The sequence below is a fragment of the Suricata suricatta genome, chromosome 9 (genome assembly GCF_006229205.1).
Source record: "Suricata suricatta isolate VVHF042 chromosome 9, meerkat_22Aug2017_6uvM2_HiC, whole genome shotgun sequence".
Lineage (NCBI taxonomy): Eukaryota > Metazoa > Chordata > Mammalia > Carnivora > Herpestidae > Suricata > Suricata suricatta.
In genome coordinates this window covers 96,048,242-96,065,942 of record NC_043708.1, presented here as the reverse complement: position 1 = coordinate 96,065,942, position 17,701 = coordinate 96,048,242, and the positions used below count along the sequence as shown (strand labels likewise).

The following is a 17,701-nucleotide window of genomic DNA, read 5'->3' as shown; positions in this document are numbered from 1 at the left end:
CTGTGAACTTGTAAAAGTCTGTTTGTTGTTCCCCAGAGACCCATTCAAATGGTTTTTCAGATGAATTTGTTCATTCAAACACTTTGCCATGTTTCCCTAATTATTTCTCACAGCCCTGCCACGAGAGATCATTATTCCCCCTCCTTCACTCAGCCCTGCTGCAGGTGAGTCAAATGAGGCTCATGGAAGGGGGGCATGAGAGGTGGAAGCCAACCACCGATCCAGCCTCCTGGCCCTGAGATGCTCATGGGCATTTTCCACACCTAGAACGCTCACAGAACTGACAGATTGCATGCTTCCAGCTCACCCTGGACCATCAGACCAGGCGGCTGTTTGCTTTGGCCAGGACGCAGCATCCTGTTGATAACCATTAAGTAATTTTACAGCACGTCAGGAGTGTCAGTGAAGTTAGTACATTTCAAGCTCAGAAAACTAGGAATTTAAGAGATGGAAACTAATGAGAACAGGGTCTAAGGAGTCTTTAAAGATATTGGAAACTCAGAAGAAAAGCATTTGGGGAAATATATTTGGGATTTGGTTCTCTTCCTTCTAACTCATGAACTACATGGCTCAGGAGCCTTCTGTCTCCCTTGGGGTTTGGTCCTGGACAAGTATATGGGGATACAGTAATTATTAACTAATCAATTATAAGAATATTTTAAGTTATATATTATAATGTATTATATGTCATGTATCATGTATTATATAGATGATAGTATTATTTTATATAGTATATATGTCAATACATATATAATATGTAAATATATAATCATATAAATAGAACATAAATATTATAGTAAAACATAGTAGTGATAATAGAATAATATACAATAAATATTAAGCAACTATCTGGAATATTAAGCAACTATCTGGTGCTGTGTGCAAAGCACTGTTGCAGGTGATGTGTCTATGTGTTGGGAACGCAGAACTGCATGAGCCCCTTAGAAACAGGGTGGGTGGGGTTGGGAGTCATGCAAGTCTGAGGCGGGAGAAGAGCATGGACCCACCAGCACCGCTCCTTAACGGTTGAGCTGGAGCTCCCCCATGGAGGCTGTTTTCTCAGCCCTGTGCCGCAGTGTGGGGCCATTAAGGGCTCTCAAGGAAGAAGTAAGTCATGAAAAGTTTTCCGGGATCAGGGAACCGCACAGAAGGATATCTCCCTCCATCACCTCCACCATTTCCACGCTGTACTAGATTGTGACGCTTTTCCTCGTGGGCACAGGGAGTCTTAACGGAGTTGCCTGGAACTTAGAGCTAGGGCGGAGCTGGAGGGGGGAGATGTGCTTTTGTAAGAGCTGAGCCGGTTGGAGAGAGGCCTCGTTCTGAGGGGCGGGCTGTCCCAGGCCAAGGGAGGAGGTGATTGGCTGTGAGGGAGGAAAGAGGAAATTCCGGAAGTGGGAAGTCAGGGCCTAAAAGGGGAAGGAGACCTGGCCCGGCAGTTCAAGGAGCTGGGAAACGGGCGCCTCCGCTGTGCGATGGAAGAGCCCTTCCCCGAAGACCTGGGAACTCCTGGGTTCATCCAGTTTCTGCCTCTTACTGTGTGATATGGGAAAAGTCACGTCTGCCTGGGCTTGGTGCCCTCGTTGGTGAAATGTAAAACCCCGTTCCTTGGACTAGAACCCAATTTCCTTCCTGCCCTCAATTCTCAGATTCTACCTGGACCCTGACGAGAAAGAACAGTAATGCCTGGTGTTACCCGGGAGTAAGGACCTGCTTTTCGGTTCTGGCCCAGGACTATATTTTGCGTAAAAAAGAAAACTGGCCTGGAAGCAGGAAGAATGGGTCTGGCCCCACCTTGGACCCTTATTCAGCATGAACTTGGACAAACCATTTTCATTTCATTTCTTTCCGCAACAGAAAAATCAGAGTATTGATCTTAAAATATTTTGTGGCTATTTTAAACAACTTTGTTGTTTTGCAGGAGAAATCTTTTACCAATGTTGGGACAAAAATTTAAAAACTTGAAGCAGTAGAAAAGGCTCCTGAGTCTATCCCTGTGACTAGGGAGGCGTCTAGTTTTGCTTGGGCCTCTATCTGTAACACGGGAATAAGAACTCCTGCTCTTACGATCTCATAGTTAATTGGGAGAAATAAGACAAGATATGTGGAAAGATTTTGTAAACTCTAAACTGAGGTACAAATGTACGGAATCATACTCAGGCCTGTTGTCAACCCCTTCATCACCTCTTCTGGTCTAGAAATCAAGTCTTCCCAAAGGCATTCCCAGAGCTCATGGCTATGGAAGGAAAAGATGTCATTTTCTCTCCAACCCAAAGCACGGTCTGGGGCTTCTAACCTCGGAAACCAGAGGAAGCTTCTTCCAGGTCTGTAGATGGGGCCGGGGCCGCCATGGTTAAGGACACCCGGGGATGGAAGCTGGAGCCCCTGCTGCCCCCACACGTACCCATGCAAGGGTGAATGAACAGTGCAGAAAATGAGACCGTCTGGAGGAGGAGGAGCATTCTCTGGGCTGGGACACATGAACAGACTTTCCAAAAGAAGGTAAAGTAGCAATGTCTGGCTTTAAAATGTTTCCCTATACCTTTGATGAACACAGTTGTTTGGGAATTTCTGTGTTCCTTGACCCCTACACCCCAGTTGGCTACACTGCTGATCCTGCCCTAGGAACTAGTTCCCCAAAGAAGAGCTGTAATTTCCCCACTGGTCGGTCACCTTGCCTTCCTGCCCAGGCCCTGTCTGCTGGCCCCTGGTGCCATTCATCCTGTGCTTTGGTTTTGACTGGGCTCCAGCCTCTGGGACTCCCCAGGTTGGGCTCTAGCAGGAGGAGGTAGGTTTGGTTTAGCCTGCTCTTTGCTGCCCTCACTCTTTGGCTCCTCTTGCTTCAAACAGGCCCCTGCTGGCTTTAATTAAGCTGGTGGAGCCTCCCTGAGGGCTGGCCCTCACGAAATGAGGTGACCCAGCTCACCAGGGCTGCTCCCCAGAGGCCCCTCAGCTCCGGGCTTATCACAACAATTTCTGCTTCACATTTTCCACAGAACATTGTAACCTGCACAGGAAAACATAGCCTGAGAGTGCAAGAGGCAGCCAGGACACTAGATTCCAAACAGGAAGGCTTTGGATACTCTTGGTGCCCAAAGGGCCCAGCCTTTGGAGAGATTGCCAGTGAGAGACTTAGCTTCTCAAAACCAAGGAAAATGGCTCCTGGGCAGAGCCAGAAGGGAGCCAAGTCACAAAGTCTAAAGTTTTGCAACTGGGCCACCACCTCTCATAGTTCTTTCATAGATTAAATCCAGGATGTCCAGCTATGTGGGAGTCCCAGTCACCTAGCAAGTGGAGTCTAATCTTTTGAGTCTGAAACTGAAACTGAACCTGAAACTCTTACACAGACCCTCAGGTCTTGCAAAAGGAAGCTACTGGGGGAGTGCAGCATAGTGGTTGTATCAGTCAGAACAGTTACATTATGCTGTAGTAATACTACAAAGATATTTGTCTTTCTCTGACTAATTTCGCTTAGCATGATACCCTCTAGTTCCATCCACATAGTTGCAAATGGCAAGATTTCATTGTTTTTGATTGCTGAATAATACTCCATTACACACACACACATCACTTCTTTATCCATTCATTAATCGATGGACATTTGGGCTCTTTCCATACTTTGGCTATTGTTGATAATGCTACTATAAACATTGGGGTGCATGTGTGCCTTTGAAACAGTATACCTGTATCCCTTGGATAAATAACCTAGTAGTATAATTGCTGGGTCATAGGGTAGTTCTATTTTTAATTTTTTAAGAAACCTCCATACTGTTTTCCAGAGTGGCTGCACCAGTTTACATTCCCACCAGTAATGCAAACAACAAACAAACAAACAAACCCTTTCTCTGCATCCTCACCAACTCAGTTGTTAATGTTAGCCATTCTGATGGGTGTGAGGGGGTATTTCATTGTGGTTTTGCTTTGTATTTCCCTGATGATGAGTGATGTTGAGCACAGATTCAGGTGTCTGTTGGCCATCTGGATGTCTTCTTTGGAGAAGTGTCTGTTCATGTTGTTAGCCCATTTCTTCACTGGATTATTTGTTTTTTGGGTGTTGAGTTTGATAAATCTTTATAGATTTTAGATACTAACCCTTTATCTGATATGTCACTTGCAAGTATCTTCTCCCATTCCATCGGTTGCCTTTTAGTTTTGCTGATTGTTTCCTTTGCTGTGCAGAAGCTTTCTGTTTTGATGAGGTCCCTATAGTTCATTTTTGCTTTTGTTTCCCTTGACTCCAGAGACATGTTGAGTAAGAAGTTGCTGCAGCCAAGTCAAAGAGGTTCTTGCCTGCTTTCTCCTTGAGGATTTTGATGGCTTCCTGTCTTACATTTAGGTCTTTCTTCCATTTTGAGTTTATTTTTATGCATGGTATAAGAAAGTGATCCAGGTTCATTTTTCTGCATGTCACTGTCCAGTTTTCCCAGTGCCACTTGCTGAAAAGACTGTCTTTTTTCCATTGAATATTCTTTCCTGCTTTGTCAAAGATGAGTTTGCCATAGGTTTGTGGGTCCATTTCTAGGTTCTCTATTCTTTTCGCTTGACCTGAGTGTCTGTTCTTGTGCCAGTACCATCCTGTCTGGATAAGTACAGCTTTGTAATACAGGTTGAAGTCTGGGATTGTGATGCTTCATGCTTTGGTTTTCTTTTTCAAGATTGCTTTGGCTATTCGGAGTCTTTTATGGTTCCATACAAATTTTAGGATTTATTTGTTCTAGCTCTGTAAAGAATGCTGGTGTTATTTTAATATGTATTGCATTGAATATGTAGATTGCTTTGGATAGTATTGACATTTTAATAATATTTTTTCTTCCTATCCAGGAGCATGGAATATTTTTCCATTTGTGGGTGTGTGTGTGTGTGTGTGTGTGTGTGTGTCTTCTTCAATTTCTTTCATAAGCTTTCTATAGTTTTCAATGTATAGATTTTTCACCTATTTGGTTAGATTTATTCCTAGGTATTTTATAGGTTTTGGTGCAATTGTAAATGGGATAGATTCCTTGACTTCTTTTTCTATTGCTTCTTTGTTTGTGTATAGGAATGCAGCAGCTTTCTGTGCATTGATTATATACCTGCCACTTTGCTGAGTCATGGATCAGTCCTAGCAGTTTTTTGGTGGAATCTTTCAGGTTTTCCATATAGAGAATCATGTAATCTGCAAAGAGTGGAAGTTTGACCTCCTTCTGGCTAATTTGAATGCCTTTTATTTCTTTGTATTGTCTGATTGCTGAGGCTAAGACTTCCAGTACTATGTTGAATAACAGTGGTGAGAGTGGACATCCCTGTCTTCTTCCTGACCTTAGGGGGAAAGCTCTCAGTTTTCCCCATTGAGGATGCTATTAGTGTTGGGTATTTCATATGTGGCTTTTATGATCTTGAGGTATGATCCTTCTATCCCTACATTCTTAAGGGTTTTTATCAAGAAAGGATGCTGTATTTTGTCAAATGCTTTCTCTGCATCTATTGAGAGGATCATGTGGTGCTTGTCCTTTCTATTATTGATGTGATGAAACACATTGGTTGTTTAGCAGATATTGAACCAGCCCTGCTTCCCAGGTATAAATCCCAAATAGTTGTAGTGAGTAATTTTTTTAATATATTGTTGACTTTGGTTGGCTAATATCTTGTTGAGGATTTTTACATCCATGTTCATTAGGGAAATGCTGGCTTCATAGAAAGAGTTTGGAAGTTTTCCTTCAATTTCTGTTTTTTTGGAACAGCTTCAAGAGAATAGGTGTTAACTCTCCCTTAAATTTTTGGTAGAATTCCCCTGGAAAACCATATGGCTCTGGACTCTTATTTTTTGGGAGATTTCTGATTACTAATTCCATTTCTTTATTGGTTAGGGGTCTGTTCAAATTTTCTATTTTTTCCTGTTTCAGTTTGGTAGGTTATATGTTTCTAGGAATTTGTTCATTTCTTCCAGATTGCCCATTTTATTGGCGTATAATTGCTCATAATATTCTCTTATTATTGTTTGTATTTCTGCCATGTTGGTTGTGCTCTCTCCTCTTTCATTCTTGATTTTATTTATTTGGGTCCTTTTCTTTTACTTTTTGATTGAATTGGCTAGTGGTTTATCAATTTTGTTCATTCTTTCAAGGAACCAGATTCTGGTTTCATTGATCTGTTCCACTGTGGTTTTGGTTTCGATAGCATTGATTTCTGCTTTAATCTTTATTATTTCCTGTCTTCTGCTGGTTTGGGGTTTTATTTACTGTTCTTTTTCCAGCTCTTTGAGATGTAAGGTTAGGTTATGTATCTGAGACCTTTCTTCCTTCTTTAGGAAGGCCCAGATTGCTCTATACTTTCCTCTCATGACTGCCTTTGTTGTGTCCCAGAGGTTTTGGGCTGTGGTGTTATAATTTTCATTGGCTTCCATGTACTTTTTAATTTCCTCTCTAACTTCTTGGTTAGCCCATTCATTCTTTATAGGATGTCCTTTGGTTTCCAAGTATTTGTTACCTTTCCAAATTTTTTCTTGTGGTTGATTTCAAGTTTCATAGCATCGTGGTCTGAAAATATGCACGGCATGATCTCGATCTTTTCATGCTCGTTGAGAGCTGATTTGTGTCCTAGTATGTGATCTATTCTTGAGAACGTTCCATGGGCACTGGAGAAGAATGTGTATTCTGCTGATTTAGGATGCAATGTCCTAAATATATCTGTTAAGTCCATCTGGTCCAGTGTGTCACTCAAAGCCATTGTTTCCTTGTTGCTTTTCTGATTTGATGATCTGCCCATTGCTGTAAGTGGGGTGTTGAAGTCCCCTACTATTATGGTATTATTATCAATGGGTTTCTTTACGTTTGTGGTTAATTGATTTATATATTTGCGTGTGTTCTCACATTTGGAGCATAAATGTTCACAATTGTTATGTCTTCTTGGTGGATAGACCCCTTCATTATGATGTCATGCCCTTCTTTATTTCTTATTACAGTCTTTATTTTAAAGTCCAGATTGTCTGATAGAAGTATGGCTACTCCAGCTTTCTTTGGGTGACCATTAGCATGATAAATGGTTCTCCATCCCCTTACTTTGAATCTTTAGGTGTCTTTAGGTCTAAAGTGGGTCTCTTGTAAACAGCATATAGATGGATCTTGTTTCTTTATTCATTCTGTTACCCTGTGTCTTTGATTGGAGCATTTAGTCCATTGACATTTAGAGTGAGTACTGAAAGATAGGAGTTTATTGCCATTATGTTTCTTGTAGAGTTGGAGTGTCTGGTGGTGTTCTCTGGTCCTTTCTAGTCTTTGTTGCTTTTGGTCTTTTTTTTTTCTTTCTTTCTTTTTTCTCCTCAGAGAGTCCCCTTAAAATTTCTTGCAGGGTTGGTTTAGTGGTCACAAACTTCTTTAATTTTTGTCTGGGAAACTTTTAATCTCTCTTTCTGTTTTGAATGACAGCCTTGCTGGATAAAGAGTTCTTGGCTGCATTATTTTTTGATTCAGCACATTGAATATGTCCTGACACACTCCTTTCTGGCCTGTCAAGTTTCTCTGGATATATCTGCTGTGAACCTGAGGTGTCTTTTGTTGTAGGTTAAGGACTTTTTCCCCTTGCTACTTTCATGATTCTTTCCTTCCCTGAATATTTTGTGAATTTGACTATGATATGACTTGTTGATCATTGGTTTTTGTTGAATCTTGTGGGAGTCTCTGCTTCCTGGATTTTGATGTCTGTGTCTTTTCCTTGGTTAGGAAAGTTTCCCACTATGATTTGGTCACATAACCCTTCTATCCCCTTTTCTCTTCTTTGTCTTCTGGGACCCGTATGATTCTGATGTTACTCATTTTTAATGAGTCACTGAGTTCTCTAATTCTTAAATTGTGCTCTTTGCCTTAGTCTCCCTCTTTTTTTTCCTGCTTCATTACTCTCCATAGGTTTGTCCTCTATATCACCAATCCACTGCTTTGCCTTATCCATGCTTGTCATCATGGCATCCATTGGAGATTACAGCTCAGTTATAGCATTTTGTATTTCATCCTGACTAGGTTTTACTTCTTTAATCTCCACAGAGAGGGATTCTAATCTTTTTTTGACCCCAGCTAGTATTATTATTATCGTGGTTCTAAATTATGGTTCAGACATCTTCTTGTGTCTATGTTGGTTAGGTCCATGGCTGTCATTTCTTCCTGCTCTTTCTTTTGTGGTGAATTCCTTTGTTTCATCATTTTTAAGGAAGGAAAGGAATTAATAATGTAAAAACAATTTTAATTAAAAACTTGAAAAGAACATACACACACAAGTCAAATAAGTGATGCTAGATCCTCGTTGTGTTTTTGTCTGGTTATTGAAAGGAGCTTGATTGATTAGAGAAAAAAAGAGCGGAAAAAGTTTGAAAATTTGAGAAAATGAATATGATGAAATAGAATAACTTGAAATTACAGAAGTAAACTAGAATTTGAAAAGTTTTTTAAAGGTAAAAAATTTAGTAGAAAAATAATTTTAATAAAAATTGAAAATAAAAATTATTTTTTCGGTATTCAAGTAAAAGAAAAATGAAGAAGAAAGAAAAAAATAATATTGGATAGATGTATCAGCAAACAGACTAAAATACGATTGAAATTACATTGGTTTCCCCTTGAAGTCAAACCATGAAGCACCTTGTAGTCCATAAAACTAAGCAGGCAGATAGATTTGTGATGTTCCTAAAGAGCGAGGTTGGCCCAGTTGGGCGGGGCTTAGCATAATGACTCCATTCTCCACCAGATGGTGCTGCGTAGCTTACTGGGGTGGATTTTTGTGGCGCTTGTAGGTTGTATGCGCATGAGCAGGAGGGGTGAAAATGACATCACCCAGCTACCCACTCCTAGTATCGGAACTGTCTTCTTCCCGATCAGCAATCATACACCCATTCTTTTTCTCCAGTTTACATCCGCTCCCTACCCTTATACTATCTGTGACCACACCATCACATTGCCAGGCGACACCTCCCTCCTGACTTCTATCTTAGATGTGGCTGTGTTTCCTGACCCCTCACTTCTGAGGGACTGTGGCTTTGACCAGCTCAGATCATCTGGGGAAGAGTCTCACCAAGCAATGGCAACCCAGGTACGTTGGCGGTACCGCGCTGCTGCCGATGTCCAGAGACTTGTAGCTGGGTGCCAGCCCACCCCAGAAAAAGTTCATGTGATTGTGTAGTAGCAGCATTTTTGGGATTATGGGAAATCACACATGGCCCGAAGACCTCCTGGACCCACACTGCTTCTGGGTATTTGCCCTTCCCACCACAGCACCAACAGGTATCAAGCTGTGGAGTTGCAGACTCTGTGTTCCCCCTGTTTATAGAGTCTTAATGTAATTTAAACCCTCTCCTTTCTCCTTTCTCCCTTTTTAGTTCAGTCTCTGAGGCAGTTTTCCACGTTTCTACTTTCTCTCCAGCTGCTTTTGTGGGGGGTGCTTTTCCCATACTCTACCCCCCCACCCCCGCCCACCTACCGTCTCAGTCATCTCTCTGCAAGCAGAAACAGCTCCTTGCCTTTCACAGCTTTTCTCTTCCCCAGTTCACCTCTCTGCACCATGTACCTGCTGAGTTCTATGGTTCAGGTTGTATAGATTGTTGTGTTAATCCTCAAATCAGTTTTCTAGGTGTGTAGGATGGTTTAGTGTTGATTTGGCTGTATTTCATGTACAGGAGCCAGAAAAAAGACTTCCATGCTGTTCTGCCATCTTGACTCTTCCCCTCCACATTGAGGTTTTAATAAACATTTCTCTAATGTTGAACATCTTTTAATGTGCCCTGTATTTCTTTGTTGGTGAAACATCTGTGTAAATATTTGCCCAACTTTAAAATTGTGTTTATTAACTTTTTAAGGTTCTTTATGTATGTGGCTTCAGGACCTTAATCAAATATGTGATTTACAAATATTTTCTCCAAATTTTGACATATTTTCATTTTCCTGACAGTGTCAAAAGCAAAAGTTCTTGATTTTGATGAAGCCCAATTTACCAATACTTTCCTAGGCAAATCATAGGCAAATCATGCTTTTTAGTGATGCTTTAAGGAAACGAAAGTTAGCAAAGATTTTCTTCTGAAAGTTTTATGGTTTTAGGTGTTGTATTTATATCTTAACAATTTTGAATTGTTTTGTATACGTTACAGGTATGTATTTAACTTTATTTTTTTCCATATGATCATCTGTTTGGTCCAGTACCATTTATTGAAAACATTGAATTGGCTCTGCACCTTTGACAAGTATCAATTGAGGTAAATGTGTGGGTCTATTTATGGTTTATCTATTCCATTGGTTTATTATATGTCTATTCTTGCATCAATACCATATTGTATTGATTATTGAAGCTTTATAGAAAGTCTTGAAATTGGGTGATGTGAGTATCAAAGTTTATTCTTTTTTTGTTTATTTATTTTTGAGGGGGGAGAGAAGGTAAGATAGAGAGGAACACAGAAAATCCCAAGCACAGATAGCACAGAGCCTGGTGCAGCACTTGAATTCATGAACTGTGAGAACATGACCTGAACTAAAACCAAGAGTTGGATGTTTAACTACGCCACCCAGATGCCCCATCCAAATTTTTTCTTTTTTAATTGCTTTGGCTATTCTGGTTCCTTCAGCTTTTCATGAAAATTTTTTAATAAACCTGTAGATTTCCACAGGAAGAGTTTTGCTGAGATAGCTTTTGATTAGAATTACAGTGAACCTATAGATCAGTTTGGAGTGAATTAACATCTTAATGATACTGAGTTTTTTTAATCCATGAACATGGTATTACCATTTCATCATTTATTTAGATCCTTTGATTTTTTTCTATCAGTGTTTTGTAGTTTTTTGTATTCTTGTAGTACAGATATTACACATATTTTATAATATGTAAAGATTTATACATAAGTGTTTCATGTATTTCAGTGATATTGTAAACTCATTTATTAGTTCTTGTGACTTAAAAAAATTTCTTTAGCACCTTCTAAATAAATGATCATGTCATCTTAAAATAAACAGTTTCCTATCTGGATGCCTTTTAATTATTTTTTTTTCTTTATTGTAACCTCTAGTACAATTTGAATAGGAGTGCTTAAAGCAAACATGCACACCTTGCTCCTAATCTTAGGAGAAAGCATTCTGTTGTTCACCATTAAGTAAGATGTTAGCGGTTAGTTTTCCCAGAAATGGCCTTTATCAAGTGGAGGGAGTTACTTTCTGTTCCTCATGTACTGGCAGTAGTTGTTGTAAATCATAAATGGATATAGCATCTTCTTTTTTTTTTTTTTTTTTTTTTGCTTTGAAATGATTATCTGGTTTTTCTTTTTTATTCTGTTAATATGGTTATTGCATTGATTTTTGAATTTTAGACCAACTTGCATTTCTGGAATAAGCCCCATTTTTCATGATATATTATCTTTTTTTTATGTATTCTTAGATTTGGTTTGTTAAACTTTTGTTATGGGTGTTACATCTATGTTCATGAGATTGGTTTGTAATTTTGTAATCTTTCCTTCTAGTTTTCCTATTAGAATAATGCTGATCTTATAGACTGAATTGAAAAATGGTCCCTTTACCTTCTCTTAAATTGTCTTGAAAATTTTCTTTAGAATTTATATTATTTCTGACTTAAATGTTTCATAGAATCAGCAGTAAATCCATCTGGGCCTTGAGGTCTTTGTTTGTTTCTGTGATGGAAGGTTCATAACACTAGACTTTGTCTCTTTAGCATGTATATATAAGGATTTTCATGTTCTCTATTTCTTCTTGAGTGAGTTTTGGTGGTTAGTGTTCTTCAAGCAATTTGTCCATTTCATCAGAGTTGTCAAATATATTGGCATAAATGTGTTCAAATTATCTTCCTTTTGTTCATTCATTGCCTTTAAGACCTGCAGCAACGATACCTCCTGGATTCCTGATATTCTTAATTTTTGTTATAATTTTTTAAGTCAATCAAGGTAGACATTTATTAATTTTATTGATTTTGTTAAGGAATCAAGCTCTGTTTTATTGATTTTTCTCTATGGTTTTTCTTTTTTAATTTCACTTATTTCTGCTCTTATCTTTATTATAAGATAAGACAATCCCTTTCTTCTAGCTTCTTCATATGGAATTTTAGATCATTTGTTCAAGATCTTTCTTCTGATATATGCATATTAGCTTATATTATTAGCATATATAGTTCCTTCTAAATATTGATTTAGCAATATTTTTGCAATCATTTTTAGCAATAATTTTGCTAAGTTTTATGTGTTGTGCTTTCATTTTCATTTAGCTTAAAACACTTTCTAGTTTCTAACTTCCCCTTTAATTTCTTCTTTGATCAATGGACCCTATGGCTTATTCAGAAATGTGTTGGTTTCAAAATATGGGGTTTTCCAGATATATGTCTGTTATTTCTCATTAATTTCACTGCAGTCAGAAGAGCACAAGCTTTGTAGGATGCTAATCCTTTTAAATTTATTGAAATTTGGTTAGAATACAGTCTATCTTGGTAAATGTTCTATGTACACTTGAAAATAATGTGTATTCTGCTGTTGTTGAGCTATTTCAGTGACATGTGAGCAGAAAGAAAACATACCGATGAGCTTAAGCCTGGCAAAGTATTAAGTAATGCAATCATGGAAGAATTTTTCAAACTATACTTGTAAGTTATGAATGTCAGGGTCTCTTATAATTCTGGAAGAGGATTAGGAATTTTGTTCTGAGCACTTATAGATATATTCTCATTCAATCCACATAAGAGACATTCAGGATAAAAACATCCATTCTGGTCTTATTGATGAAGTTACTCAGACTTAAAGAAATTGAATAAGTTGTCTAAGTTCATAGAAAGTGACAGGGTGGAGCTTTGAGCTAGAACCTGAAAAGCCACTCTCCTAACTGCAGTGCTGTTGTGCTTGGGGTATGGAGAAAGCCTCGAATTTGGAATCATAAATCAAGTATGTCCTTGGGCAAGTCAACCTCTTTTTCATCTCTGCAATGGGAAGAATGTTCTTCCTAACTATTGGGATTTCAGTGGGGCCCAAATAAGATGTGTTATGAGCGCTTTGAAAGCTATAAGGTGAATCAGGAGGCATCACTGTCTGACTAACAGCACTGTCAGGAAGGGCATGTGCCGGCAGTGGGACTGGGTGTGAACAGACAAATGAATGGAAGCTCAACTCTACACGGGTGAAGGCTGGGGAAGATTGTCCCTAAAATTATAAAGTGTGTAAATCCAAAAAGTTAAATTACAGAGTATCTTTGGAAGGTTGAAAGGGTCAAGTTCAGGACAAGTAAAAGAAAAGATTACCTTATAGAGACAGTGGTACATTTATGGAACTCGTTGCCCCTGGGGTGTCGTACGTGCTGAAAACACAAATGGATTAAAAAGAGTTTTGATAAATTTGCAGGGAATAGTTAAGGAATTATTAGGAGATGCTATGATTCTTCAATACACACCCTGAAACTCTCAAGATCAAAATCAGGAATGTTCCTTAAAACTTCTCAGTGCTATCAAATTAAAAACAAAGCTGGTCAGTAAAGTAGTTATAAAATGAATATATATATTTATTTATATTTATATTCAGGACTACCACAGTGGGAGATAAGAGACCCTGGAATAGATCTGGGTTTAATTCTGAATTCGGCGTGGGCAAGTGGGAATGTACAGTCAAGGAGTGGAGTGGAAGTCAGTGGATAGAAAATTGCTGAGAAGAAACGTCAGGAGTAGAGAGATTCTGGCTCCACTGACCTAACGGGATTCTTGCTGAAGACAGGCCAGGGTGAGCAGACCCCTGGGGGATGGGGCAGGGGTGGAACCCCATGTGACATCCAGGGTCCTGGTTAACTGACTTTAACAGTTCTTGCTAAAACTGGATTTTACAAGGAAGTGCACAGATAGGCCTAGGAGAAGATTCAGGAAACTGAGTAAAGTTTGGACAAGCAAAGAATCTTTGTCAGTGCCTCTTTCAGAAAAGAGAGTCGGATGAAGCCTGGGGTCAGCTTCCCGCGACAGAGATGATTTGAGAACACAGCACCTGTGGCAGCTGTGTCTACTGCCAGCTTCTTTCGTAGGACCTTTGGGATAACTTTAATGATAGAAATGTTGAGTTTGAATTATGGTCAGAAAAGAAGGATAAGGGGTAGGCCACTGTGTCCCCCTCCATCACCAAATGGGATCCTGGCAAAGGCCCTGGTTTCCCTACCCAAATAGCAAGCTGTGGATAGACTGTTAGTCTTGTATTATACTCCTCTCTAGCTAAGCGCCTTGGAGGCCACCCTGGGGACTGTCATCTCCCAGAACTCTACTTCTAAGGCCTTAGATCCCCAGGGTCTCAGCCTCTGACCCCAACATCCTCCCTCAGGCATTTGACTCTTCAACTCCTTCATGACATCTGGTTTTTTGCCTTCTGCTTTTCTCACTGTCATCCACCCTCCTCTGGCTCTACTTCTTCCTCCCCCAGTCCAGATCCTTCTAACCAGCATCTTCAACTCCTCATCCCTCTGCACACCTTCCTGGAACCTCCGGCTCTGAGTTATCTCAGCCAGCCTAGATCCCCATCCCCAAACCTGGACTGCCGAGTGACGTTAGAAGTCCCACGCACCTTTGGATGGAAGTTACCACTCTTTCCCTGCCTTCCGCTCTGCTCTGCAAAGCTTCTCAACCCCTAGATAATGCTCCCACTTCCTCAGGAGCCACTAAGAATCCCCACTTCCCTTCTTAAGCCCCCAGTAGCCTCCTCTGCTCTCAGTTAGCAGATGACTTTACCCCTGCTGTCAGGTGCCCCCCCCCCACTTCTACCTACAAGCTGTGTTTGTGCACCTCCCCCTTCAGCCCTTTCCCATCCATCTCAGAAGAGGTGATGTCCCTCTGACATCCATGGTTCATTGCTCCACCTGAGTTCTGTACCACAAACTACCCTCTTCCCACCAGGCTTTTGCTTCATTATTCCTTCTTTTAAACATTTCCTCCCTATTTATTCAACCTCACTCTCTTCACTGTCTCCATCCTCTTACCCTATAAACACAGTCAGGTGTCCTCTGTCTTAAAATTGAATAAACAAAGAGCCTGTCTTGGTTCTTGGACATTGTTAACAATACTGTGCGGGTTCGCATTTCTTCACAGCTGCTCTTCTGGAACTTGTTGCCTACACTCACTGTTTCTGCATTTCAGCCTTGCCTGCACTTCTCAGTACTTTCACGATGCAGAGATACTGTCTTTCTGAGCCACAGGACCTGTGTGTAAAGGCGGGCTTAGGGGAATGAGGCGCACTAAGTCATCAGTGATCTGTGACACCGAGGCAAGGAGGTTCAGTGCTTTAGAACAACTGTTTTATTCTCCAACCTCAGTGTAATGGAGATAACTTGCTTGTCCTGCCTGTCACTTAGGACAGGAGGTAATAGACAGTAGAGCATGTGGAAGGTTTGTTTTTTTATAAAGCTTTCCTTTCTCTCTTGCTTCTAAGTAGCAAACATTTTTGAAAATGGGATGGTTCACAGGGTGCGTGGGTGGCTCAGTCGGCTTAAAGCATTCAACTTTGGCTCAGGTCATTATCTCGTGGTCCATGAGTTGAGGCCCTGCGTTGGGCTCTGTGTTAATAGCATGGGAGGCTGGAGTCTGCTTCGGATTCTGTCTCCCCCTCTCTGCCCCTCCCCCACTCATTCTCTCTCCCTCTCCCCCTCAATAAATAAATACTAACAAAAATTAAAAAAGAAAAAGAAAAACAGGATCGTTCGATCTTGAAACAGACAACCAATGAGAGTTGTAGAATATTCCAAAACAAAGTATGGAATCTTCAACAGCAGTGAGGCATTGTTGCCTGAAGGCAGGAGGATCAGCTGGATGACCCTTTGAGGTCCCTTCTAGCATACAGCCCCTCTGAACCCCAAGGAACAAGGACTGGGGAACAGTGTGAAGGAAATGTTCGCACCTGTCCAGTCTGGGGCCCAACTGGTAAAAGGTGAGAACACACTGGAGAAGTCAGGAAATGGCTTGAAGTTTTCTCATTTTCCATCCGTTTTGGATCCTGGCTCCATGTGTCGGGGGCGCAGGAGCTCAGATTTCACAAACAGGGTCTGCGGAGGCAGGAAGCTCACACCGTGTGAGCGGTTTGCTTCCCTTGCTTGCCCCCATTTTACAAATCTCTTTCCTCCTTTCCCTTTCTGGTTTCTAGCCCCTTTGCCTCTGGCACTGTAAAATCTTGGCAGGCCCTGGAGCCAGATTTATTTGGGTTGAATAAACAGTTAAATGAGGTTTTATTTTCTTGTTTCTGCCCTGAATTGGAGGAAGGGGAGTTACAATGCTAAGCTGGCCTCCTGGGAAGCCATTACATAATTCTGCTATTCCTCCAGGAAGATCTCTTATAAATAACCATTATTTACAATAAACCATCAAGATGTTGAGGAAAATCAGGTCACTTCATACAAGAAAGGTGAGCACATTGAAGGAAATGAGCCAGAGGCCCACGTTTGGAAAAGGACACCTCTCTGCATTGGTCCAGCTAGTTCTTTTGAGCAGCCACCGTGGACTACTCCTTTGTCCTTTTCCTAAACAGAAAAGCTGTCCTTGAAAAGGGTCACTTTGACATGAGTGATCATGGCAGCTTAGAGGTGTCTCGTAATTTATTTCTTTTAAAAATGCTCATCAAAGAAGTGACTTAGTAGGTGGCTGTAAGTAAAAACTTGCTTATTAATCATATTTTATTCTTTTTAAACACAATTAAAATGACTTTAGAATCAACCACATTTGTTTGTTAATCAAAGACTCCAGGGTTATGGATACATTCAGGGCCGGCTCTGTCTGGTGGTTACCACCCATGCTCTGGGACACCAGAGACTGTTGTGCGTATAAAGATGGTGGGTGGTTTTGTTTCTCTGTATATTTCTGTACCACTGATGTAGTGAAAGTGATGAAGATAAAAAGGTGGTGCGTGCGTGTGCGTGCGTGTGTGTGCGTGTGTGTGTGCGTGTGTGTGCGTGTGCGTGTGTGTGTGTGTGTGCATGTTCATGAGTATGGATGTCCCTGATAGTTTCATTAAAAAATTTTTTTTATTGAACTATATAATTGACATACATTATTCAATTAGTTTTATATATACAACATAGTGACTTAACGTTTGTATACATTGCAAAGTCCCAGGTGGTTTCATTTTGAAAATTACGTATTGGGGCGCCCTGGTTACGTGTGTGACTTCAGCTCAAGTCATGATCTCACGGTTCATGGGTCTGAGCCCCACATCAGGCTCTGTGTGGGGAGCTCAGAGCGCGGAGCCTGCTTTGGATTCTGTGTCTCTCTCTCTCTCTGCTCCTCGCCTGCTCACACTCTGTCTCTCTCTCTCTCTCAAAAATAAATAAACATTTTTTTAAAGTTTTTAAAATAAAAAAATTCTTATTGAACTATGTAAATGACATACAATATTCAGTCAGTTTTGCATATTTGACATAGTGACTTGACATTTGTATGTATTGCAGAGTGATCACCACAGTTAAGTCTAGTTATGATCTGTCACCTCAGGATAGTTTCATTGACGAGGTGACTTTTCCACTGTTCAAAAGAACAATTCAAAAAACATAGCAGAATCGTGGGTGTGATATCACACAAAATAATGGATAACACGAAATAATATTTTCCTCTCTCCACCACCATCCATACTCCTTCAGGCTTCATCTGATGATAGGATACCATCCAACAAAGAGTATATCCAAGTAAGATACACATGCACACACATACACCCCTCCAACATAAAGATTTTTCAAGAGGAACAATCTTTCCACAATTC

The 17,701-nt window shown here is 40.4% G+C and overlaps 1 long non-coding RNA gene across 1 annotated transcript; it reads left to right on the top strand.

The window, feature by feature from the left end:
• The first annotated feature begins 1,526 nt into the window (after window positions 1-1,526).
• LOC115301931 lies at window positions 1,527-9,696 on the top strand. The gene is made up of 3 exons (XR_003913361.1): window positions 1,527-2,502; window positions 8,954-9,051; window positions 9,635-9,696. It is a non-coding gene; the product is annotated as an uncharacterized LOC115301931 (long non-coding RNA).
• Window positions 9,697-17,701: the final 8,005 nt, after the last annotated feature.